This window comes from Oncorhynchus keta, chromosome 30, assembly GCF_023373465.1.
Source record: "Oncorhynchus keta strain PuntledgeMale-10-30-2019 chromosome 30, Oket_V2, whole genome shotgun sequence".
Classification (NCBI taxonomy): Eukaryota; Metazoa; Chordata; class Actinopteri; order Salmoniformes; family Salmonidae; genus Oncorhynchus; species Oncorhynchus keta.
The window spans coordinates 25,321,925-25,349,248 of record NC_068450.1 but is presented as its reverse complement, the minus strand read 5'-3'; the positions used below and the strand labels follow the sequence as shown (position 1 = coordinate 25,349,248).

General features: G+C 39.4%; 1 protein-coding gene across 1 annotated transcript in view; it reads right to left on the bottom strand.

Annotated features, from left to right (window-relative positions):
- Positions 1-27,324, bottom strand: part of LOC118363094 (X-linked interleukin-1 receptor accessory protein-like 2) — a 530,410-nt gene that overhangs the window by 453,738 nt on the left and 49,348 nt on the right. Inside the window, exon 3 of the mRNA XM_052488072.1 lies at positions 449-506. The gene's annotated coding sequence lies outside the window, so the exon portion shown is untranslated. The remainder of the gene's footprint in view (positions 1-448; positions 507-27,324) is intronic.

Sequence of the window (27,324 nt, the reverse complement as noted above, 5' to 3'; positions counted from 1 at the left end):
GTTTATGTACTGTATCTGAAGGGTTAGGTTACTATAGTCAGTAAGGAATACTGTATCTACTGAAGAAGGTTAGGGTTACTATAGTCAGTCAGTCTTTCATATAATGAAGGATCTGAAGGGTTAGGGAGTCAGTTTGGGAGAGCTTTCATATAATGTATGTAGGTATTACAGTCTGTATCTGTAAGGGTATCTGAAGGTTTGTTACTACAGTCAGGAATGGGAGAGTTTTCATATAATGTATGTAGGTATACTGAAGGAATGGGAGAGTTGTAATGTGTGTAGGTATACTGTATCTGAAGGGTTAGGGTTACTACAGTCAGTCTGAAGGAATGGGAGAGTTGTAATGTGTGTAGGTATACTGTATCTGAAGAACACTTTGACTACCTGTAAATCGATATTCCAACTGAATAAAATTCCAAAAGTCTTTGATATGCAATCATTGACCTACCTTGCAGCATACTGTATGATGAGGACTGCATCCCAAATGGCACATATAGGTCCAGGTCCTATGGGAATTGATGTAAAATATATCACTAGCCACTTTAAACAATGCTACTTAATATAATGTTTACATACCCTACATTATTTATCTCATATGTATACGTATATACTGTACTCTATATCATCTACTGCATCTTTATGTAATACATGTATCACTAGCCACTTTAAACTGTGCCACTTTGTTTACATACTCATCTCATATGTATATACTGTACTCGATACTATCTACTGCATCTTGCCTATGCTGCTCTGTACCGTCACTAATTCATATATCTTTATGTACATATTCTTTATCCCTTTACACTTGTGTGTATAAGGTAGTAGTTTTGGAATTGTTAGCTAGATTACTCGTTGGTTATTACTGCATTGTCGGAACTAGAAGCACAAGCATTTCGCTACACTTGCATTAACATCTGCTAACCATGTGTATGTGACAAATAAAATTTGATTTGAGGTCAAAGGGAGTGCACTCTTTAGGGAATAGGGTGCCATTTGGGACGGACCAAAGGAGCCTTTTCGAATCCAGCAGGAGTTCACTTTCCTGCTGAACACTAGATTCTGTGTTAATAGAAGTCTTGCAGGGGTGGTGTCCTCTCTGACCTTTAGATGGGAACCTCTCCAATGTACGCAGCATAATGAGATGTGCCTGGGAACATCTGCAGGGCATCCATCACTGACAGCCAAGCCAACTACCGCTAACTTCTCTTACAGCAGGTTGAATACTGGAAACCTCTGTACTCTACTCAACTGTACAGTACAGGTTAAATAAGACAGCTCTCATGTTATTTACAAGTAATTCATATTTTTTCCACTTCCCCTACATTTCTATTGCTGCTGATCTACAGTTGCCGACGGCAGTCCTCTGGAATAGTAATGTTTAATGCCAAGCATGTCCTATGACATTGTGCTGGTAGTTACAGTAAAATCACGCACAAACAAATGTGGAATAATGATACGACATACTGAGGCACATACGTGGTTTCACTTACACATATGCAGTGCATTTGGAAAGTATTCAGACCCCTTGACTTTTTCCACATTTTGTTACGTTACAGCCTTATTCTAAAATGGATCCAATAGCTTTTCCCCCTCATCAATCTACACACAAAACCCCATAATGAGAAAGCAAAAACTGGTTTTATATAAAACTGAAATGGACACTGTGTTAACAACCATCCAGGCAAGCTTCAATGCCATACAACTCTCCTTCCGTGGCCTCCAATTTCTCTTAAATACAAGTAAAACTAAATGCATGCTCTTCAACCGATCGCTACCTGCACCTACCCGCCTGTCCAACATCACTACTCTGGACGGCTCTGACTTAGAATACATGGACAACTACAAATACTTAGGTGTCTGGTTAGACTGTAAACTCTACTTCCAGACCCATATCAAACATTTCCAATCCAAAGTTAAATCTAGAATTGGCTTCCTATTTCGCAACAAAGCATCCTTCACTCATGCTGCCAAACATACCCTTGTAAAACTGACCATCCTACCAATCCCCGACTTTGGCGATGTCATTTACAAAATAGCCTCCAATACCCTACTCAACAAATTGGATGCAGTTTATCACAGTGCAATCCGTTATGTCACCAAAGCCCCATATACTACCCACCATTGCGACCTGTACTCTCTCGTTGGCTGGCCCTCGCTTCATACTCGTCGCCAAACCCACTGGCTCCATGTCATCTACAAGACCCTGCTAGGTAAAGTCCCCCCTTATCTCAGCTCGCTGGTCACCATAGCATCTCCCACCTGTAGCACACGCTCCAGCAGGTATATCTCTCTAGTCACCCCCAAAACCAATTCTTTCTTTGGCCAGTTCTCTGCTGCCAATGACTGGAACAAACTACAAAAATCTCTGAAACTGGAAACACTTATCTCCCTCACTAGCTTTAAGCACCAACTGTCAGAGCAGTTTACAGATTACTGCACCTGTACATAGCCCACCTATAATTTAGCCCAAACAACTACCTCTTTAACAACTGTATTTCATTTATTTATTTATTTTGCTCCTTTGCACCCCATTATTTTTATTTCTACTTTGCACATTCTTCCATTGCAAAACTACCATTCCAGTGTTTTACTTGCTATATTGTATTTACTTTGCCACCATGGCCTTTTTTGCCTTTACCTCCCTTCTCACCTCATTTGCTCACATTGTATATAGATAGACTTGTTTATACTGTATTATTGACTGTATGTTTGTTTTACTCCATGTGTAACTCTGTGTCGTTGTATCTGTCGAACTGCTTTGCTTTATCTTGGCCAGGTCGCAATTGTAAATGAGAACTTGTTCTCAACTTGCCTACCTGGTTAAATAAAGGTGAAATAAAATAAATAAAATGTCACATTTACATAAGTATTCAGACCCTTTACTCAGTACTTTGTTGAAGCACCTTTGGCAGCGATTACAGCCTCGAGTCTTCTTGGGTATGACACTACAAGCTTGACACACCTGTGTTTGGGGAGTTTCTCCCATTCTTCAGTACAGATCCTCTCAAGCTCTGTCAGGTTGGAGAGGGAGCGTTGCTGCATAGCTATTTTCAGGTATCTCCAGAGATGTTCGATCGGGTTCAAGTCCGGGCTCTGGTTGGGCCACTCAAGGACATTCAGAGACTTGTCCCGAAGCCACTTCTGCTGTGTGCTTAGGGTCCTTGTCCTGTTGGAAGGTGAACCTTCGACCCAGTCTGAGGTCCTGAGCACTCTGGAGCAGGTTTTCATCAAGGATCTCTCTGTACTTTGCTCTGTTCATCTTTCGCTCGATCCTCACTAGTCTCCCTGTCCCTGTTGCTGAAAAACATCCCCAAAGCATGATGCTGCCACCACCATGCTTCATCGTAGGGATTGTGCCAGGTTTCCTCCAGATGTGACACTTGGCTTTCAGGCCAAAGAGTTCAATCTTGGTTTCCTCAGACCAGAGAATCTTCATTCTCATGGTCAGAAAATCCTTTAGTTGCCTTTTGGTATGTTATGTATGTTTAGTGCTTTTTACTGAGGAGTGGCTTCCGTCTGGCCACTCTACCATAAAGGCCTGATTGGTGGAGTAGTGCAGAGTTGGTTGTCCTTCTGGAAGGTTCTCCCATTTCCACAGAGGAACTCTGTAGCTCTGGCAGAGTGTCCATCGGGTTCTTTGTCAACTCCCTAACCAAGGCCCTTCTCCCCCGATTGCTCAGTTTGGCTGGGCTGAAATTTATACAAACCTGTTTTCGCTTTGTCATTATGGGGTATTGTTTGTAGATTGACGAGGAAATGTTTTTATTTAATCCATTTTAGAATAAGGCTGTAACGTAACAAACAAAAAAAAGGGAAGGAGTCTGAATACCCTCTGAATGCAATGTATAAGGCAGACTAAGTCACAGACATACATGCATGAACTCTCGCACACACATGCACGCTCTCAAACATGCACACACGCATGCACATGCTCACATACACTCACCCATGCATACACAACGAATATACTACTTAGAGACTTAAAGCAATGGATTATTTCTGACAATGGGGCCATCCAATGGATTCTTCCTGACAATGGGGCCATCCAATGGATTATTTCTGACAATGGGGCCATTCAATGGATTTCTGTCCTCCAGGAAGAAAGTTTGAGTTCATTGAGAGTGATTTGTGATGCTGGAGTGACGACCATCCTAACTCACCCAGGCATGCTGTTTCAAGTAATGATGTGCCAGTTGGAGAGGTAGGGCAGGGTGAACTGACAGGTGCCACAACCAGCCATACACAACTGAACCGCCGGCTAGATTCCATGCCAATATCACATCCCCTCATGTCCCCCTCCACTCAGCTGTCAATGACAGAGATGTCTCCACAGTGTCTACCTGCAACAGACCCCTTGATCCAGGGTCCAGTTTGACAGTGATGCTGTTACAGAATCCTGACACAGTTCCACACCTCCTCAGTCCTCTGTGGGGTCTAGTCTACATTCTACACCAGAGTCCAGGGAGGGTCACTATCTCCCTTCAGACCGTGCTCCTGTACGGTTGCCACATACACAATGGATCATGTCCCATCACCTCGCTTTACAAGCCACAGTAAACTGCCATCTTTGTGAGAACCTCAACCACCACTGACTTGGATTGCTAATCATACTGTACAAAACAACTACAAGCAAAGAGACAATAATGTTGTCATGAAACCCCTGGATAACAATATCTCATTCCAAATCATGTTTGTATACTGTAAGCCTGACATTTTCTTCATAGCAGCTTCCAGAAAGATAGCAAGACAGTGAAAACAACACATCTTCTAAATTCCCTCCCAGACATAAGTAAAAAGTATTTGTACTACTGGTAGAGCACAGGAAGGACATACATGTCCTGCCCTGCTGAAGAAGCTGGCTTTCCTTTTCCAAATGATTCACTCAGTATCAGTGTTAAGCCTAGTTAGTATGTGTTTTATTACACTACACTACAGTCACAGGGACTTGGATATTTCACTCACGGCACAGTGAGGCACAGAACGATTAAAACTCACAATTTGAAATAATTTAGGGCGATGCTTAAACTAATTGCCACAATCTCACAGCTCCTCCTTGTGGATAAGATTGCCAACATAACATCACAAATTTGCTTGTCATTCCACCGGGAGGAAATCATGTGAGCAGAGAGATGCTCTGCTAACTTACAGAGAAGCAATGTTGACGAAATAATTGGCATGATGTTCATAGTCATGACATGAGCCGCTCATAAAACTGTTGGAGATGGGGTCGTTACCCTCTAGTTTGATATGAAACTGTTAGAGATGGGGTTGTTACCGTCTAGTTTGATATAAAACTGTTGCAGATGGGGTCGTTACCCTCTAGTTTGATATAAAACTGTTGGAGATGGGGTCGTTACCCTCTAGTTTGACATAAAACTGTTGGAGATGGGGTCGTTACCCTCTAGTTTGACATAAAACTGTTGGAGATGGGGTCGTTACCCTCTAGTTTGACATAAAACTGTTGGAGATGGGGTCGTTACTCTCTAGTATGATATAAAACTGTTGGGAGATTGGGCCGTTACCCTCTAGTTTGACATAAAACTGTTGGAGATGGGGTCGTTACTCTGTAGTATGATATAAAACTGTTGGAGATGGGGTTGTTTACCTCTAGTATGATATAAAACTGTTGGAGATTGGGTTGTTTACCTCTAGTTTGATATAAAACTGTTGGAGATGGGGTTGTTTACCTCTAGTTTGATATAAAACTGTTGGAGAAGGGGTTGTTACCCTCTAGTTTGATATAAAACTGTTGGAGATGGGGTCGTTACCCTCTAGTTTGATATAAAACTGTTGGAGATGGGGTTGTTACCCTCTAGTTTGACATAAAACTGTTGGAGATGGGGTCGTTACCTCTAGTTTGATATAAAACTGTTGGAGATGGGGTTGTTTACCTCTAGTTTGATATAAAACTGTTGGAGATGGGGTTGTTACCCTCTAGTTTGATATAAAACTGTTGGAGATGGGGTTGTTTACCTCTAGTATGATATAAAACTGTTGGAGATGGGGTTGTTTACCTCTAGTATGATATAAAACTGTTGGAGATGGGGTTGTTTACCTCTAGTTTGATATAAAACTGTTGGAGATGGGGTTGTTTACCTCTAGTATGATATAAAACTGTTGGAGATGGGGTTGTTTACCTCTAGTATGATATAAAACTGTTGGAGATGGGGTTGTTACCCTCTAGTATGATATAAAACTGTTGGAGATGGGGTTGTTTACCTCTAGTTTGATATAAAACTGTTGGAGATGGGGTTGTTTACCTCTAGTTTGATATAAAACTGTTGGAGATGGGGTTGTTTACCTCTAGTTTGATATAAAACTGTTGGAGATGGGGTTGTTTACCTCTAGTTTGATATAAAACTGTTGGAGATGGGGTTGTTTACCTCTAGTATGATATAAAACTGTTGGAGATGGGGTTGTTTACCTCTAGTTTGATATAAAACTGTTGGAGATGGGGTTGTTACCCTCTAGTTTGATATAAAACTGTTGGAGATGGGGTTGTTTACCTCTAGTTTGATATAAAACTGTTGGAGATGGGGTTGTTTACCTCTAGTTTGATATAAAACTGTTGGAGATGGGGTTGTTACCCTCTAGTATGATATAAAACTGTTGGAGATGGGGTCGTTACCCTCTAGTTTGATATAAAACTGTTGGAGATGGGGTCGTTACCCTCTAGTTTGATATAAAACTGTTGGAGATGGGGTTGTTACCCTCTAGTATGATATAAAACTGTTGGAGATGGGGTTGTTACCCTCTAGTTTGATATAAAACTGTTGGAGATGGGGTTGTTACCCTCTAGTATGATATAAAACTGTTGGAGATGGGGTTGTTACCCTCTAGTTTGATATAAAACTGTTGGAGATGGGGTTGTTACCCTCTAGTTTGATATAAAACTGTTGGAGATGGGGTTGTTACCCTCTAGTTTGATATAAAACTGTTGGAGATGGGGTTGTTACCCTCTAGTTTGATATAAAACTGTTGGAGATGGGGTTGTTACCCTCTAGTTTGATATAAAACTGTTGGAGATGGGGTTGTTACCCTCTAGTATGATATAAAACTGTTGGAGATGGGGTTGTTACCCTCTAGTATGATATAAAACTGTTGGAGATGGGGTTGTTTACCTCTAGTATGATATAAAACTGTTGGAGATGGGGTCGTTACCCTCTGGTTGATATAAAACTGTTGGAGATGGGGTTGTTACCCTCTAGTATGATATAAAACTGTTGGAGATGGGGTTGTTACCCTCTAGTATGATATAAAACTGTTGGAGATGGGGTTGTTACCCTCTAGTTTGATATAAAACTGTTGGAGATGGGGTTGTTACCCTCTAGTATGATATAAAACTGTTGGAGATGGGGTTGTTACCCTCTAGTATGATATAAAACTGTTGGAGATGGGGTTGTTACCCTCTAGTTTGATATAAAACTGTTGGAGATGGGGTTGTTACCCTCTAGTATGATATAAAACTGTTGGAGATGGGGTTGTTACCCTCTAGTTTGATATAAAACTGTTGGAGATGGGGTTGTTACCCTCTAGTTTGATATAAAACTGTTGGAGATGGGGTTGTTACCCTCTAGTATGATATAAAACTGTTGGAGATGGGGTTGTTACCCTCTAGTATGATATAAAACTGTTGGAGATGGGGTTGTTACCCTCTAGTTTGATATAAAACTGTTGGAGATGGGGTTGTTACCCTCTAGTTTGATATAAAACTGTTGGAGATGGGGTTGTTACCCTCTAGTATGATATAAAACTGTTGGAGATGGGGTTGTTACCCTCTAGTATGATATAAAACTGTTGGAGATGGGGTTGTTACCCTCTAGTATGATATAAAACTGTTGGAGATGGGGTTGTTACCCTCTAGTTTGATATAAAACTGTTGGAGATGGGGTTGTTACCCTCTAGTATGATATAAAACTGTTGGAGATGGGGTTGTTACCCTCTAGTTTGATATAAAACTGTTGGAGATGGGGTTGTTACCCTCTAGTATGATATAAAACTGTTGGAGATGGGGTTGTTTACCTCTAGTATGATATAAAACTGTTGGAGATGGGGTTGTTACCCTCTAGTATGATATAAAACTGTTGGAGATGGGGTTGTTACCCTCTAGTTTGATATAAAACTGTTGGAGATGGGGTTGTTTACCTCTAGTTTGATATAAAACTGTTGGAGATGGGGTTGTTTACCCTCTAGTATGATATAAAACTGTTGGAGATGGGGTTGTTACCCTCTAGTATGATATAAAACTGTTGGAGATGGGGTTGTTTACCTCTAGTTTGATATAAAACTGTTGGAGATGGGGTTGTTACCCTCTAGTTTGATATAAAACTGTTGGAGATGGGGTTGTTACCCTCTAGTTTGATATAAAACTGTTGGAGATGGGGTCGTTACCCTCTAGTTTGATATAAAACTGTTGGAGATGGGGTCGTTACCCTCTAGTTTGATATAAAACTGTTGGAGATGGGGTCGTTACCCTCTAGTTTGATATAAAACTGTTGGAGATGGGGTCGTTACCCTCTAGTTTGATATAAAACTGTTGGAGATGGGGTTGTTACCCTCTAGTTTGATATAAAACTGTTGGAGATGGGGTTGTTACCCTCTAGTTGATATAAAACTGTTGGAGATGGGGTTGTTACCCTCTAGTTTGATATAAAACTGTTGGAGATGGGGTTGTTACCTCTAGTTTGATATAAAACTGTTGGAGATGGGGTTGTTACCCTCTAGTATGATATAAAACTGTTGGAGATGGGGTTGTTACCCTCTAGTATGATATAAAACTGTTGGAGATGGGGTCGTTACCCTCTAGTTTGATATAAAACTGTTGGAGATGGGGTTGTTACCCTCTAGTTTGATATAAAACTGTTGGAGATGGGGTTGTTACCCTCTAGTTTGATATAAAACTGTTGGAGATGGGGTTGTTTACCTCTAGTTTGATATAAAACTGTTGGAGATGGGGTTGTTACCCTCTAGTATGATATAAAACTGTTGGAGATGGGGTTGTTACCCTCTAGTATGATATAAAACTGTTGGAGATGGGGTTGTTACCCTCTAGTTTGATATAAAACTGTTGGAGATGGGGTTGTTACCCTCTAGTATGATATAAAACTGTTGGAGATGGGGTTGTTACCCTCTAGTATGATATAAAACTGTTGGAGATGGGGTTGTTACCCTCTAGTTTGATATAAAACTGTTGGAGATGGGGTTGTTTACCTCTAGTTTGATATAAAACTGTTGGAGATGGGGTTGTTACCCTCTAGTTTGATATAAAACTGTTGGAGATGGGGTTGTTACCCTCTAGTATGATATAAAACTGTTGGAGATGGGGTTGTTACCCTCTAGTATGATATAAAACTGTTGGAGATGGGGTCGTTACCCTCTAGTAGATGGGGTTGTTACCCTCTAGTTTGATATAAAACTGTTGGAGATGGGGTTGTTACCCTCTAGTTTGATATAAAACTGTTGGAGATGGGGTTGTTACCCTCTAGTATGATATAAAACTGTTGGAGATGGGGTTGTTACCCTCTAGTATGATATAAAACTGTTGGAGATGGGGTTGTTACCCTCTAGTTTGATATAAAACTGTTGGAGATGGGGTTGTTACCCTCTAGTATGATATAAAACTGTTGGAGATGGGGTTGTTACCCTCTAGTATGATATAAAACTGTTGGAGATGGGGTTGTTACCCTCTAGTTTGATATAAAACTGTTGGAGATGGGGTTGTTACCCTCTAGTTTGATATAAAACTGTTGGAGATGGGGTTGTTACCCTCTAGTTTGATATAAAACTGTTGGAGATGGGGTTGTTACCCTCTAGTTTGATATAAAACTGTTGGAGATGGGGTTGTTACCCTCTAGTTTGATATAAAACTGTTGGAGATGGGGTTGTTACCCTCTAGTATGATATAAAACTGTTGGAGATGGGGTCGTTACCCTCTAGTTTGATATAAAACTGTTGGAGATGGGGTTGTTACCCTCTAGTTTGATATAAAACTGTTGGAGATGGGGTTGTTACCCTCTAGTTTGATATAAAACTGTTGGAGATGGGGTTGTTACCCTCTAGTATGATATAAAACTGTTGGAGATGGGGTTGTTACCCTCTAGTTTGATATAAAACTGTTGGAGATGGGGTTGTTTACCCTCTAGTTTGATATAAAACTGTTGGAGATGGGGTTGTTACCCTCTAGTTTGATATAAAACTGTTGGAGATGGGGTTGTTACCCTCTAGTTTGATATAAAACTGTTGGAGATGGGGTTGTTACCCTCTAGTTTGATATAAAACTGTTGGAGATGGGGTTGTTACCCTCTAGTTTGATATAAAACTGTTGGAGATGGGGTTGTTACCCTCTAGTTTGATATAAAACTGTTGGAGATGGGGTTGTTACCTCTAGTTTGATATAAAACTGTTGGAGATGGGGTTGTTACCCTCTAGTTTGATATAAAACTGTTGGAGATGGGGTTGTTACCCTCTAGTATGATATAAAACTGTTGGAGATGGGGTTGTTACCCTCTAGTTTGATATAAAACTGTTGGAGATGGGGTCGTTACCCTCTAGTTTGATATAAAACTGTTGGAGATGGGGTTGTTACCCTCTAGTTGATATAAAACTGTTGGAGATGGGGTTGTTACCCTCTAGTTTGATATAAAACTGTTGGAGATGGGGTTGTTTACCTCTAGTTTGATATAAAACTGTTGGAGATGGGGTTGTTACCCTCTAGTATGATATAAAACTGTTGGAGATGGGGTTGTTACCCTCTAGTTTGATATAAAACTGTTGGAGATGGGGTTGTTTACCTCTAGTTTGATATAAAACTGTTGGAGATGGGGTTGTTACCCTCTAGTATGATATAAAACTGTTGGAGATGGGGTTGTTACCCTCTAGTTTGATATAAAACTGTTGGAGATGGGGTTGTTACCCTCTAGTTTGATATAAAACTGTTGGAGATGGGGTTGTTACCCTCTAGTATGATATAAAACTGTTGGAGATGGGGTTGTTACCCTCTAGTTTGATATAAAACTGTTGGAGATGGGGTTGTTACCCTCTAGTATGATATAAAACTGTTGGAGATGGGGTTGTTACCCTCTAGTATGATATAAAACTGTTGGAGATGGGGTTGTTACCCTCTAGTTTGATATAAAACTGTTGGAGATGGGGTTGTTACCCTCTAGTATGATATAAAACTGTTGGAGATGGGGTTGTTACCCTCTAGTTTGATATAAAACTGTTGGAGATGGGGTTGTTACCCTCTAGTATGATATAAAACTGTTGGAGATGGGGTTGTTACCCTCTAGTTTGATATAAAACTGTTGGAGATGGGGTTGTTACCCTCTAGTTTGATATAAAACTGTTGGAGATGGGGTTGTTTGATATAAAACTGTTGGAGATGGGGTTGTTACCCTCTAGTTGATATAAAACTGTTGGAGATGGGGTTGTTACCCTCTAGTTTGATATAAAACTGTTGGAGATGGGGTTGTTACCCTCTAGTTTGATATAAAACTGTTGGAGATGGGGTTGTTACCCTCTAGTTTGATATAAAACTGTTGGAGATGGGGTTGTTACCCTCTAGTATGATATAAAACTGTTGGAGATGGGGTTGTTTACCTCTAGTTTGATATAAAACTGTTGGAGATGGGGTTGTTACCCTCTAGTTTGATATAAAACTGTTGGAGATGGGGTTGTTACCCTCTAGTATGATATAAAACTGTTGGAGATGGGGTTGTTACCCTCTAGTATGATATAAAACTGTTGGAGATGGGGTTGTTACCCTCTAGTTTGATATAAAACTGTTGGAGATGGGGTTGTTACCCTCTAGTTTGATATAAAACTGTTGGAGATGGGGTTGTTACCCTCTAGTATGATATAAAACTGTTGGAGATGGGGTTGTTACCCTCTAGTTTGATATAAAACTGTTGGAGATGGGGTTGTTACCCTCTAGTTTGATATAAAACTGTTGGAGATGGGGTTGTTTACCTCTAGTTTGATATAAAACTGTTGGAGATGGGGTTGTTACCCTCTAGTTTGATATAAAACTGTTGGAGATGGGGTTGTTACCCTCTAGTTTGATATAAAACTGTTGGAGATGGGGTTGTTACCCTCTAGTTTGATATAAAACTGTTGGAGATGGGGTTGTTTACCCTCTAGTTTGATATAAAACTGTTGGAGATGGGGTTGTTACCCTCTAGTTTGATATAAAACTGTTGGAGATGGGGTTGTTACCCTCTAGTTGATATAAAACTGTTGGAGATGGGGTTGTTACCCTCTAGTTTGATATAAAACTGTTGGAGATGGGGTTGTTACCCTCTAGTTGATATAAAACTGTTGGAGATGGGGTTGTTACCCTCTAGTATGATATAAAACTGTTGGAGATGGGGTTGTTACCCTCTAGTTTGATATAAAACTGTTGGAGATGGGGTTGACCCTATAATATAAAACTGTTGGAGATGGGGTTGTTACCCTCTAGTTTGATATAAAACTGTTGGAGATGGGGTTGTTACCCTCTAGTTTGATATAAAACTGTTGGAGATGGGGTTGTTACCCTCTAGTATGATATAAAACTGTTGGAGATGGGGTTGTTACCCTCTAGTTTGATATAAAACTGTTGGAGATGGGGTTGTTACCCTCTAGTATGATATAAAACTGTTGGAGATGGGGTTGTTACCCTCTAGTATGATATAAAACTGTTGGAGATGGGGTTGTTACCCTCTAGTTTGATATAAAACTGTTGGAGATGGGGTACCCTCTAGTATGATATAAAACTGTTGGAGATGGGGTTGTTACCCTCTAGTATGATATAAAACTGTTGGAGATGGGGTTGTTACCCTCTAGTATGATATAAAACTGTTGGAGATGGGGTTGTTACCCTCTAGTTTGATATAAAACTGTTGGAGATGGGGTTGTTTACCTCTAGTTTGATATAAAACTGTTGGAGATGGGGTTGTTACCCTCTAGTTTGATATAAAACTGTTGGAGATGGGGTTGTTACCCTCTAGTATGATATAAAACTGTTGGAGATGGGGTTGTTACCCTCTAGTATGATATAAAACTGTTGGAGATGGGGTTGTTACCCTCTAGTTTGATATAAAACTGTTGGAGATGGGGTTGTTACCCTCTAGTTTGATATAAAACTGTTGGAGATGGGGTTGTTACCCTCTAGTATGATATAAAACTGTTGGAGATGGGGTTGTTTACCTCTAGTTTGATATAAAACTGTTGGAGATGGGGTTGTTACCCTCTAGTTTGATATAAAACTGTTGGAGATGGGGTTGTTACCCTCTAGTATGATATAAAACTGTTGGAGATGGGGTTGTTACCCTCTAGTATGATATAAAACTGTTGGAGATGGGGTCGTTACCCTCTAGTTTGATATAAAACTGTTGGAGATGGGGTTGTTACCCTCTAGTTTGATATAAAACTGTTGGAGATGGGGTCGTTACCCTCTAGTTTGATATAAAACTGTTGGAGATGGGGTTGTTACCCTCTGGTTTGATATAAAACTGTTGGAGATGGGGTTGTTACCCTCTAGTATGATATAAAACTGTTGGAGATGGGGTCGTTACCCTCTGGTTGATATAAAACTGTTGGAGATGGGGTTGTTACCCTCTAGTATGATATAAAACTGTTGGAGATGGGGTTGTTTACCTCTAGTTTGATATAAAACTGTTGGAGATGGGGTTGTTACCCTCTAGTATGATATAAAACTGTTGGAGATGGGGTTGTTACCCTCTAGTATGATATAAAACTGTTGGAGATGGGGTTGTTACCCTCTAGTATGATATAAAACTGTTGGAGATGGGGTTGTTACCCTCTAGTTTGATATAAAACTGTTGGAGATGGGGTTGTTACCCTCTAGTTTGATATAAAACTGTTGGAGATGGGGTTGTTACCCTCTAGTATGATATAAAACTGTTGGAGATGGGGTTGTTACCCTCTAGTTTGATATAAAACTGTTGGAGATGGGGTTGTTACCCTCTAGTTTGATATAAAACTGTTGGAGATGGGGTTGTTACCCTCTAGTATGATATAAAACTGTTGGAGATGGGGTTGTTACCCTCTAGTTGATATAAAACTGTTGGAGATGGGGTCTAGTTTGATATAAAACTGTTGGAGATGGGGTTGTTACCCTCTAGTTTGATATAAAACTGTTGGAGATGGGGTTGTTACCCTCTAGTTTGATATAAAACTGTTGGAGATGGGGTTGTTACCCTCTAGTTTGATATAAAACTGTTGGAGATGGGGTTGTTACCCTCTAGTTTGATATAAAACTGTTGGAGATGGGGTTGTTACCCTCTAGTTTGATATAAAACTGTTGGAGATGGGGTTGTTACCCTCTAGTTTGATATAAAACTGTTGGAGATGGGGTTGTTACCCTCTAGTTTGATATAAAACTGTTGGAGATGGGGTTGTTACCCTCTAGTTTGATATAAAACTGTTGGAGATGGGGTTGTTACCCTCTAGTTTGATATAAAACTGTTGGAGATGGGGTTGTTACCCTCTAGTTTGATATAAAACTGTTGGAGATGGGGTTGTTACCCTCTAGTTTGATATAAAACTGTTGGAGATGGGGTTGTTACCCTCTAGTATGATATAAAACTGTTGGAGATGGGGTTGTTTACCTCTAGTATGATATAAAACTGTTGGAGATGGAGTTGTTACCCTCTAGTTTGATATAAAACTGTTGGAGATGGGGTTGTTACCCTCTAGTATGATATAAAACTGTTGGAGATGGGGTTGTTATAAATAAAACTGTTGGAGATGGGGTTGTTACCCTCTAGTTTGATATAAAACTGTTGGAGATGGGGTTGTTACCCTCTAGTTTGATATAAAACTGTTGGAGATGGGGTTGTTACCCTCTAGTATGATATAAAACTGTTGGAGATGGGGTTGTTACCCTCTAGTATGATATAAAACTGTTGGAGATGGGGTTGTTACCCTCTAGTTTGATATAAAACTGTTGGAGATGGGGTTGTTACCCTCTAGTTTGATATAAAACTGTTGGAGATGGGGTTGTTACCCTCTAGTTTGATATAAAACTGTTGGAGATGGGGTTGTTACCCTCTAGTATGATATAAAACTGTTGGAGATGGGGTTGTTACCCTCTAGTATGATATAAAACTGTTGGAGATGGGGTTGTTACCCTCTAGTATGATATAAAACTGTTGGAGATGGGGTTGTTACCCTCTAGTTTGATATAAAACTGTTGGAGATGGGGTCGTTACCCTCTAGTTTGATATAAAACTGTTGGAGATGGGGTTGTTACCCTCTAGTATGATATAAAACTGTTGGAGATGGGGTTGTTACCCTCTAGTTTGATATAAAACTGTTGGAGATGGGGTTGTTACCCTCTAGTATGATATAAAACTGTTGGAGATGGGGTTGTTTACCTCTAGTTTGATATAAAACTGTTGGAGATGGGGTTGTTACCCTCTAGTTTGATATAAAACTGTTGGAGATGGGGTTGTTACCCTCTAGTTTGATATAAAACTGTTGGAGATGGGGTTGTTACCCTCTAGTTTGATATAAAACTGTTGGAGATGGGGTTGTTACCCTCTAGTTTGATATAAAACTGTTGGAGATGGGGTTGTTACCCTCTAGTTTGATATAAAACTGTTGGAGATGGGGTTGTTACCCTCTAGTATGATATAAAACTGTTGGAGATGGGGTTGTTACCCTCTAGTTTGATATAAAACTGTTGGAGATGGGGTTGTTACCCTCTAGTTTGATATAAAACTGTTGGAGATGGGGTTGTTACCCTCTAGTTTGATATAAAACTGTTGGAGATGGGGTTGTTACCCTCTAGTTTGATATAAAACTGTTGGAGATGGGGTTGTTACCCTCTAGTTTGATATAAAACTGTTGGAGATGGGGTTGTTACCCTCTAGTTTGATATAAAACTGTTGGAGATGGGGTTGTTACCCTCTAGTTTGATATAAAACTGTTGGAGATGGGGTTGTTACCCTCTAGTTTGATATAAAACTGTTGGAGATGGGGTTGTTACCCTCTAGTTTGATATAAAACTGTTGGAGATGGGGTTGTTACCCTCTAGTTTGATATAAAACTGTTGGAGATGGGGTTGTTACCCTCTAGTTTGATATAAAACTGTTGGAGATGGGGTTGTTTACCTCTAGTATGATATAAAACTGTTGGAGATGGGGTTGTTACCCTCTAGTATGATATAAAACTGTTGGAGATGGGGTTGTTACCCTCTAGTTTGATATAAAACTGTTGGAGATGGGGTTGTTACCCTCTAGTTTGATATAAAACTGTTGGAGATGGGGTTGTTACCCTCTAGTTTGATATAAAACTGTTGGAGATGGGGTTGTTACCCTCTAGTATGATATAAAACTGTTGGAGATGGGGTTGTTACCCTGTTGATATAAAACTGTTGGAGATGGGGTTGTTACCCTCTAGTTTGATATAAAACTGTTGGAGATGGGGTTGTTACCCTCTAGTTTGATATAAAACTGTTGGAGATGGGGTTGTTACCCTCTAGTTTGATATAAAACTGTTGGAGATGGGGTTGTTACCCTCTAGTTTGATATAAAACTGTTGGAGATGGGGTTGTTTACCTCTAGTTTGATATAAAACTGTTGGAGATGGGGTTGTTACCCTCTAGTTTGATATAAAACTGTTGGAGATGGGGTTGTTTACCTCTAGTTTGATATAAAACTGTTGGAGATGGGGTTGTTACCCTCTAGTATGATATAAAACTGTTGGAGATGGGGTTGTTTACCTCTAGTTTGATATAAAACTGTTGGAGATGGGGTTGTTACCCTCTAGTATGATATAAAACTGTTGGAGATGGGGTCGTTACCCTCTAGTATGATATAAAACTGTTGGAGATGGGGTTGTTACCCTCTAGTTGATATAAAACTGTTGGAGAATGGGGTGTTTACCTCTAGTTTGATATAAAACTGTTGGAGATGGGGTTGTTTACCCTCTAGTTTGATATAAAACTGTTGGAGATGGGGTTGTTTACCTCTAGTTTGATATAAAACTGTTGGAGATGGGGTTGTTTACCTCTAGTTTGATATAAAACTGTTGGAGATGGGGTTGTTACCCTCTAGTATGATATAAAACTGTTGGAGATGGGGTTGTTACCCTCTAGTTTGATATAAAACTGTTGGAGATGGGGTTGTTACCCTCTAGTATGATATAAAACTGTTGGAGATGGGGTTGTTACCCTCTAGTTTGATATAAAACTGTTGGAGATGGGGTTGTTACCCTCTAGTTTGATATAAAACTGTTGGAGATGGGGTTGTTACCCTCTAGTATGATATAAAACTGTTGGAGATGGGGTCGTTACCCTCTGGTTGATATAAAACTGTTGGAGATGGGGTTGTTACCCTCTAGTATGATATAAAACTGTTGGAGATGGGGTTGTTACCCTCTAGTTTGATATAAAACTGTTGGAGATGGGGTTGTTACCCTCTAGTTTGATATAAAACTGTTGGAGATGGGGTTGTTACCCTCTAGTTTGATATAAAACTGTTGGAGATGGGGTTGTTACCCTCTAGTTTGATATAAAACTGTTGGAGATGGGGTTGTTACCCTCTAGTTTGATATAAAACTGTTGGAGATGGGGTTGTTACCCTCTAGTTTGATATAAAACTGTTGGAGATGGGGTTGTTACCCTCTAGTTTGATATAAAACTGTTGGAGATGGGGTTGTTACCTCTAGTTTGATATAAAACTGTTGGAGATGGGGTTGTTACCCTCTAGTTTGATATAAAACTGTTGGAGATGGGGTTGTTACCCTCTAGTATGATATAAAACTGTTGGAGATGGGGTTGTTACCCTCTAGTATGATATAAAACTGTTGGAGATGGGGTTGTTACCCTCTAGTTTGATATAAAACTGATATAAAAAAACTGTTGGAGATGGGGTTGTTACCCTCTAGTTTGATATAAAACTGTTGGAGATGGGGTTGTTACCCTCTAGTTTGATATAAAACTGTTGGAGATGGGGTTGTTACCCTCTAGTTTGATATAAAACTGTTGGAGATGGGGTTGTTACCCTCTAGTATGATATAAAACTGTTGGAGATGGGGTTGTTACCCTCTAGTATGATATAAAACTGTTGGAGATGGGGTTGTTACCCTCTAGTATGATATAAAACTGTTGGAGATGGGGTTGTTACCCTCTAGTTTGATATAAAACTGTTGGAGATGGGGTTGTTACCCTCTAGTTTGATATAAAACTGTTGGAGATGGGGTTGTTACCCTCTAGTTTGATATAAAACTGTTGGAGATGGGGTTGTTACCCTCTAGTTTGATATAAAACTGTTGGAGATGGGGTTGTTACCCTCTAGTTTGATATAAAACTGTTGGAGATGGGGTTGTTACCTCTAGTTTGATATAAAACTGTTGGAGATGGGGTTGTTACCCTCTAGTTTGATATAAAACTGTTGGAGATGGGGTTGTTACCTCTAGTTTGATATAAAACTGTTGGAGATGGGGTTGTTACCCTCTAGTTTGATATAAAACTGTTGGAGATGGGGTTGTTACCCTCTAGTTTGATATAAAACTGTTGGAGATGGGGTTGTTACCTCTAGTTTGATATAAAACTGTTGGAGATGGGGTTGTTACCCTCTAGTTTGATATAAAACTGTTGGAGATGGGGTTGTTACCCTCTAGTTTGATATAAAACTGTTGGAGATGGGGTTGTTACCCTCTAGTTTGATATAAAACTGTTGGAGATGGGGTTGTTACCCTCTAGTTTGATATAAAACTGTTGGAGATGGGGTTGTTTACCCTCTAGTTTGATATAAAACTGTTGGAGATGGGGTTGTTACCCTCTAGTATGATATAAAACTGTTGGAGATGGGGTTGTTTACCCTCTAGTTTGATATAAAACTGTTGGAGATGGGGTTGTTTACCTCTAGTTTGATATAAAACTGTTGGAGATGGGGTTGTTACCTCTAGTTTGATATAAAACTGTTGGAGATGGGGTTGTTACCCTCTAGTTTGATATAAAACTGTTGGAGATGGGGTTGTTACCCTCTAGTTTGATATAAAACTGTTGGAGATGGGGTTGTTACTGTTGGAGATGGGGTTGTTTACCTCTAGTTTGATATAAAACTGTTGGAGATGGGGTTGTTACCTCTAGTTTGATATAAAACTGTTGGAGATGGGGTTGTTACCCTCTAGTTTGATATAAAACTGTTGGAGATGGGGTTGTTACCCTCTAGTATGATATAAAACTGTTGGAGATGGGGTTGTTACCCTCTAGTATGATATAAAACTGTTGGAGATGGGGTTGTAAAATATAAAACTGTTGGAGATGGGGTTGTTACCCTCTAGTATGATATAAAACTGTTGGAGATGGGGTTGTTACCCTCTAGTTTGATATAAAACTGTTGGAGATGGGGTTGTTACCCTCTAGTTTGATATAAAACTGTTGGAGATGGGGTTGTTACCCTCTAGTATGATATAAAACTGTTGGAGATGGGGTTGTTTACCTCTAGTTTGATATAAAACTGTTGGAGATGGGGTTGTTTACCTCTAGTTTGATATAAAACTGTTGGAGATGGGGTTGTTTACCTCTAGTTTGATATAAAACTGTTGGAGATGGGGTTGTTACCCTCTAGTTTGATATAAAACTGTTGGAGATGGGGTCGTTACCCTCTAGTATGATATAAAACTGTTGGAGATGGGGTTGTTACCCTCTAGTATGATATAAAACTGTTGGAGATGGGGTTGTTACCCTCTAGTTTGATATAAAACTGTTGGAGATGGGGTTGTTACCCTCTAGTATGATATAAAACTGTTGGAGATGGGGTGTTTTACCTCTAGTTTGATATAAAACTGTTGGAGATGGGGTTGTTTACCTCTAGTTTGATATAAAACTGTTGGAGATGGGGTTGTTTGATATAAAACTGTTGGAGATGGGGTCGTTACCCTCTAGTTTGATATAAAACTGTTGGAGATGGGGTTGTTACCCTCTAGTTTGATATAAAACTGTTGGAGATGGGGTTGTTACCCTCTAGTTTGATATAAAACTGTTGGAGATGGGGTTGTTACCCTCTAGTTTGATATAAAACTGTTGGAGATGGGGTTGTTACCCTCTAGTTTGATATAAAACTGTTGGAGATGGGGTTGTTACCCTCTAGTTTGATATAAAACTGTTGGAGATGGGGTTGTTTACCTCTAGTTTGATATAAAACTGTTGGAGATGGGGTTGTTTACCTCTAGTTTGATATAAAACTGTTGGAGATGGGGTTGTTACCCTCTAGTTTGATATAAAACTGTTGGAGATGGGGTTGTTACCCTCTAGTATGATATAAAACTGTTGGAGATGGGGTTGTTACCCTCTAGTTTGATATAAAACTGTTGGAGATGGGGTTGTTACCCTCTAGTATGATATAAAACTGTTGGAGATGGGGTTGTTACCCTCTAGTTTGATATAAAACTGTTGGAGATGGGGTTGTTACCTCTAGTTTGATATAAAACTGTTGGAGATGGGGTTGTTACCCTCTAGTTTGATATAAAACTGTTGGAGATGGGGTTGTTTACCCTCTAGTTTGATATAAAACTGTTGGAGATGGGGTTGTTACCCTCTAGTTTGATATAAAACTGTTGGAGATGGGGTTGTTTGACCCCTCTAGTTTGATATAAAACTGTTGGAGATGGGGTTGTTACCCTCTAGTTTGATATAAAACTGTTGGAGATGGGGTTGTTACCCTCTAGTTTGATATAAAACTGTTGGAGATGGGGTTGTTTACCTCTAGTTTGATATAAAACTGTTGGAGATGGGGTTGTTACCCTCTAGTTTGATATAAAACTGTTGGAGATGGGGTTGTTTACCTCTAGTTTGATATAAAACTGTTGGAGATGGGGTTGTTACCCTCTAGTATGATATAAAACTGTTGGAGATGGGGTTGTTTACCTCTAGTTTGATATAAAACTGTTGGAGATGGGGTTGTTACCCTCTAGTTTGATATAAAACTGTTGGAGATGGGGTTGTTTACCTCTAGTTTGATATAAAACTGTTGGAGATGGGGTTGTTACCCTCTAGTTTGATATAAAACTGTTGGAGATGGGGTTGTTACCCTCTAGTTTGATATAAAACTGTTGGAGATGGGGTTGTTACCCTCTAGTTTGATATAAAACTGTTGGAGATGGGGTTGTTTACCTCTAGTTTGATATAAAACTGTTGGAGATGGGGTTGTTTACCTCTGTTGGAGAGTTTGATATAAAACTGTTGGAGATGGGGTTGTTACCCTCTAGTTTGATATAAAACTGTTGGAGATGGGGTTGTTACCCTCTAGTATGATATAAAACTGTTGGAGATGGGGTCGTATCTAGTTTGATATAAAACTGTTGGAGATGGGGTTGTTAACCTCTAGTTTGATATAAAACTGTTGGAGATGGGGTTGTTTACCTCTAGTATGATATAAAACTGTTGGAGATGGGGTTGTTACCCTCTAGTTTGATATAAAACTGTTGGAGATTGGGCCGTTACCCTCTAGTATGATATAAAACTGTTGGAGATGGGGTTGTTTACCTCTAGTATGATATAAAACTGTTGGAGATGGGGTTGTTACCCTCTAGTTTGATATAAAACTGTTGGAGATGGGGTTGTTTACCTCTAGTTTGATATAAAACTGTTGGAGATGGGGTTGTTTACCTCTAGTTTGATATAAAACTGTTGGAGATGGGGTTGTTTACCTCTAGTTTGATATAAAACTGTTGGAGATGGGGTTGTTACCCTCTAGTATGATATAAAACTGTTGGAGATGGGGTTGTTACCCTCTAGTATGATATAAAACTGTTGGAGATGGGGTTGTTACCCTCTAGTTTGATATAAAACTGTTGGAGATGGGGTCGTTACCCTCTAGTTTGATATAAAACTGTTGGAGATGGGGTTGTTACCCTCTAGTATGATATAAAACTGTTGGAGATGGGGTCGTTACCCTCTAGTTTGATATAAAACTGTTGGAGATGGGGTTGTTACCCTCTAGTTTGATATAAAACTGTTGGAGATGGGGTTGTTTACCCTCTAGTATGATATAAAACTGTTGGAGATGGGGTTGTTACCCTCTAGTATGATATAAAACTGTTGGAGATGGGGTTGTTACCCTCTAGTTTGATATAAAACTGTTGGAGATGGGGTTGTTACCCTCTAGTTTGATATAAAACTGTTGGAGATGGGGTTGTTTACCCTCTAGTTTGATATAAAACTGTTGGAGATGGGGTTGATATAAATAAAACTGTTGGAGATGGGGTTGTTACCCTCTAGTTTGATATAAAACTGTTGGAGATGGGGTTGTTACCCTCTAGTTTGATATAAAACTGTTGGAGATGGGGTTGTTACCCTCTAGTATGATATAAAACTGTTGGAGATGGGGTTGTTTACCTCTAGTTTGATATAAAACTGTTGGAGATGGGGTTGTTACCCTCTAGTATGATATAAAACTGTTGGAGATGGGGTTGTTACCCTCTAGTATGATATAAAACTGTTGGAGATGGGGTTGTTACCCTCTAGTATGATATAAAACTGTTGGAGATGGGGTTGTTACCCTCTAGTTTGATATAAAACTGTTGGAGATGGGGTCGTTACCCTCTAGTTTGATATAAAACTGTTGGAGATGGGGTTGTTACCCTCTAGTTTGATATAAAACTGTTGGAGATGGGGTTGTTACCCTAGTTTGATATAAAACTGTTGGAGATGGGGTTGTTACCCTCTAGTATGATATAAAACTGTTGGAGATGGGGTTGTTTACCTCTAGTTTGATATAAAACTGTTGGAGATGGGGTTGTTACCCTCTAGTATGATATAAAACTGTTGGAGATGGGGTTGTTTACCTCTAGTTTGATATAAAACTGTTGGAGATGGGGTTGTTACCCTCTAGTATGATATAAAACTGTTGGAGATGGGGTTGTTTACCTCTAGTTTGATATAAAACTGTTGGAGATGGGGTTGTTACCCTCTAGTTTGATATAAAACTGTTGGAGATGGGGTTGTTACCCTCTAGTTTGATATAAAACTGTTGGAGATGGGGTTGTTACCCTCTAGTTTGATATAAAACTGTTGGAGATGGGGTTGTTTACCTCTAGTTTGATATAAAACTGTTGGAGATGGGGTTGTTACCCTCTAGTTTGATATAAAACTGTTGGAGATGGGGTTGTTACCTCTAGTTTGATATAAAACTGTTGGAGATGGGGTTGTTTACCCTCTAGTTTGATATAAAACTGTTGGAGATGGGGTTGTTACCCTCTAGTTTGATATAAAACTGTTGGAGATGGGGTTGTTTACCTCTAGTATGATATAAAACTGTTGGAGATGGGGTCGTTACCCTCTAGTTTGATATAAAACTGTTGGAGATGGGGTTGTTTACCTCTAGTTTGATATAAAACTGTTGGAGATGGGGTTGTTACCCTCTAGTTTGATATAAAACTGTTGGAGATGGGGTTGTTTACCTCTAGTTTGATATAAAACTGTTGGAGATGGGGTTGTTTACCTCTAGTTTGATATAAAACTGTTGGAGATGGGGTTGTTACCCTCTAGTTTGATATAAAACTGTTGGAGATGGGGTTGTTACCCTCTAGTTTGATATAAAACTGTTGGAGATGGGGTTGTTACCCTCTAGTTTGATATAAAACTGTTGGAGATGGGGTTGTTTACCTCTAGTTTGATATAAAACTGTTGGAGATGGGGTTGTTACCCTCTAGTTTGATATAAAACTGTTGGAGATGGGGTTGTTTACCTCTAGTTTGATATAAAACTGTTGGAGATGGGGTTGTTTACCTCTAGTTTGATATAAAACTGTTGGAGATGGGGTTGTTACCCTCTAGTATGATATAAAACTGTTGGAGATGGGGTTGTTACCCTCGTTGATATAAAACTGTTGGAGATGGGGTTGTTACCTCTAGTATGATATAAAACTGTTGGAGATGGGGTTGTTAGTATGATATAAAACTGTTGGAGATGGGGTTGTTACCCTCTAGTTTGATATAAAACTGTTGGAGATGGGGTTGTTACCCTCTAGTTTGATATAAAACTGTTGGAGATGGGGTTGTTACCCTCTAGTATGATATAAAACTGTTGGAGATGGGGTTGTTTACCTCTAGTTTGATATAAAACTGTTGGAGATGGGGTTGTTTACCTCTAGTATGATATAAAACTGTTGGAGATGGGGTTGTTAACCCTCTAGTTTGATATAAAACTGTTGGAGATGGGGTTGTTTACCTCTAGTTTGATATAAAACTGTTGGAGATGGGGTTGTTACCTCTAGTTTGATATAAAACTGTTGGAGATGGGGTTGTTACCCTCTAGTATGATATAAAACTGTTGGAGATGGGGTTGTTACCCTCTAGTTTGATATAAAACTGTTGGAGATGGGGTTGTTACCCTCTAGTTTGATATAAAACTGTTGGAGATGGGGTTGTTACCCTCTAGTATGATATAAAACTGTTGGAGATGGGGTAAGTTTGATATAAAACTGTTGGAGATGGGGTTGTTACCCTCTAGTTTGATATAAAACTGTTGGATGGGGTTGTTTACCTCTAGTTTGATATAAAACTGTTGGAGATGGGGTTACCCTCTAGTTTGATATAAAACTGTTGGAGATGGGGTTGTTACCCTCTAGTTTGATATAAAACTGTTGGAGATGGGGTTGTTTACCTCTAGTTTGATATAAAACTGTTGGAGATGGGGTTGTTACCCTCTAGTTTGATATAAAACTGTTGGAGATGGGGTTGTTTACCTCTAGTTTGATATAAAACTGTTGGAGATGGGGTTGTTACCTCTAGTTTGATATAAAACTGTTGGAGATGGGGTTGTTATATAAAACTGTTGGAGATGGGGTTGTTACCTCTAGTTTGATATAAAACTGTTGGAGATGGGGTTGTTACCCTCTAGTTTGATATAAAACTGTTGGAGATGGGGTTGTTACCCTCTAGTTTGATATAAAACTGTTGGAGATGGGGTTGTTACCCTCTAGTTTGATATAAAACTGTTGGAGTTTGATATAAAACTGGGAGATGGGGTGTTACCCTCTAGTTTGATATAAAACTGTTGGAGATGGGGTTGTTACCCTCTAGTTTGATATAAAACTGTTGGAGATGGGGTTGTTACCCTCTAGTTTGATATAAAACTGTTGGAGATGGGGTTGTTACCCTCTAGTTTGATATAAAACTGTTGGAGATGGGGTTGTTACCCTCTAGTTTGATATAAAACTGTTGGAGATGGGGTTGTTTACCTCTAGTTTGATATAAAACTGTTGGAGATGGGGTTCTAGTATGATATAAAACTGTTACCTCTAGTTTGATATAAAACTGTTGGAGATGGGGTTGTTACCCTCTAGTTTGATATAAAACTGTTGGAGATGGGGTTGTTACCCTCTAGTATGATATAAAACTGTTGGAGATGGGGTTGTTTACCTCTAGTTTGATATAAAACTGTTGGAGATGGGGTTGTTTACCCTCTAGTTTGATATAAAACTGTTGGAGATGGGGTTGTTACCCTCTAGTTTGATATAAAACTGTTGGAGATGGGGTTGTTACCCTCTAGTTTGATATAAAACTGTTGGAGATGGGGTTGTTACCCTCTAGTTTGATATAAAACTGTTGGAGATGGGATATAAAACTGTTAGATGGGGTTGTTTACCTCTAGTTTGATATAAAACTGTTGGAGATGGGGTTTTACCCTCTAGTTTGATATAAAACTGTTGGAGATGGGGTTGTTTACTCTAGTTTGATATAAAACTGTTGGAGATGGGGTTGTTTACCCTCTAGTTTGATATAAAACTGTTGGAGATGGGGTTGTTACCCTCTAGTTTGATATAAAACTGTTGGAGATGGGTTGGAGATGGGGTCGTTACCCTCTAGTTTGATATAAAACTGTTGGAGATGGGGTTGTTACCCTCTAGTTTGATATAAAACTGTTGGAGATGGGGTTGTTACCCTCTAGTTTGATATAAAACTGTTGGAGATGGGGTTGTTACCCTCTAGTTTGATATAAAACTGTTGGAGATGGGGTTGTTACCCTCTAGTTTGATATAAAACTGTTGGAGATGGGGTTGTTACCCTCTAGTTTGATATAAAACTGTTGGAGATGGGGTTGTTTACCTGGGGATTGTTACCCTCTAGTATGATATAAAACTGTTGGAGATGGGGTTGTTACCTCTAGTTTGATATAAAACTGTTGGAGATGGGGTTGTTACCCTCTAGTTTTATAATATAAAACTGTTGGAGATGGGGTTGTTACCCTCTAGTTTGATATAAAACTGTTGGAGATGGGGTTGTTACCCTCTAGTTTGATATAAAACTGTTGGAGATGGGGTTGTTACCTCTAGTTTGATATAAAACTGTTGGAGATGGGGTTGTTTACCTCTAGTTTGATATAAAACTGTTGGAGATGGGGTTGTTTACCCTCTAGTTTGATATAAAACTGTTGGAGATTGTTTACCCTCTAGAGAGATGGGGTTGTTACCCTCTAGTATGATATAAAACTGTTGGAGATGGGGTTGTTTACCTCTAGTATGATATAAAACTGTTGGAGATGGGGTTGTTACCCTCTAGTTTGATATAAAACTGTTGGAGATGGGGTTGTTTACCTCTAGTTTGATATAAAACTGTTGGAGATGGGGTTGTTACCCTCTAGTATGATATAAAACTGTTGGAGATGGGGTCGTTACCCTCTAGTTTGATATAAAACTGTTGGAGATGGGGTTGTTTACCTCTAGTTTGATATAAAACTGTTGGAGATGGGGTTGTTACCCTCTAGTTTGATATAAAACTGTTGGAGATGGGGTTGTTACCCTCTAGTATGATATAAAACTGTTGGAGATGGGGTCGTTACCCTCTAGTTTGATATAAAACTGTTGGAGATGGGGTTGTTTACTGTTGGAGATGGGGTCCCCTCTAGTTTGATATAAAACTGTTGGAGATGGGGTTGTTACCCTCTAGTATGATATAAAACTGTTGGAGATGGGGTTGTTACCCTCTAGTTTGATATAAAACTGTTGGAGATGGGGTTGTTACCCTCTAGTATGATATAAAACTGTTGGAGATGGGGTCGTTACCCTCTAGTTTGATATAAAACTGTTGGAGATGGGGTTGTTTACCTCTAGTTTGATATAAAACTGTTGGAGATGGGGTTGTTTACCTCTAGTTTGATATAAAACTGTTGGAGATGGGGTTGTTTACCTCTAGTTTGATATAAAACTGTTGGAGATGGGGTTGTTTACCTCTAGTTTGATATAAAACTGTTGAGATGGGGTTGTTATAGTAATATAAAACTGTTGGAGATGGGGTTGTTTACCTCTAGTTTGATATAAAACTGTTGGAGATTTGATATAAAAACTGTTGGAGATGGGGTTGTTACCCTCT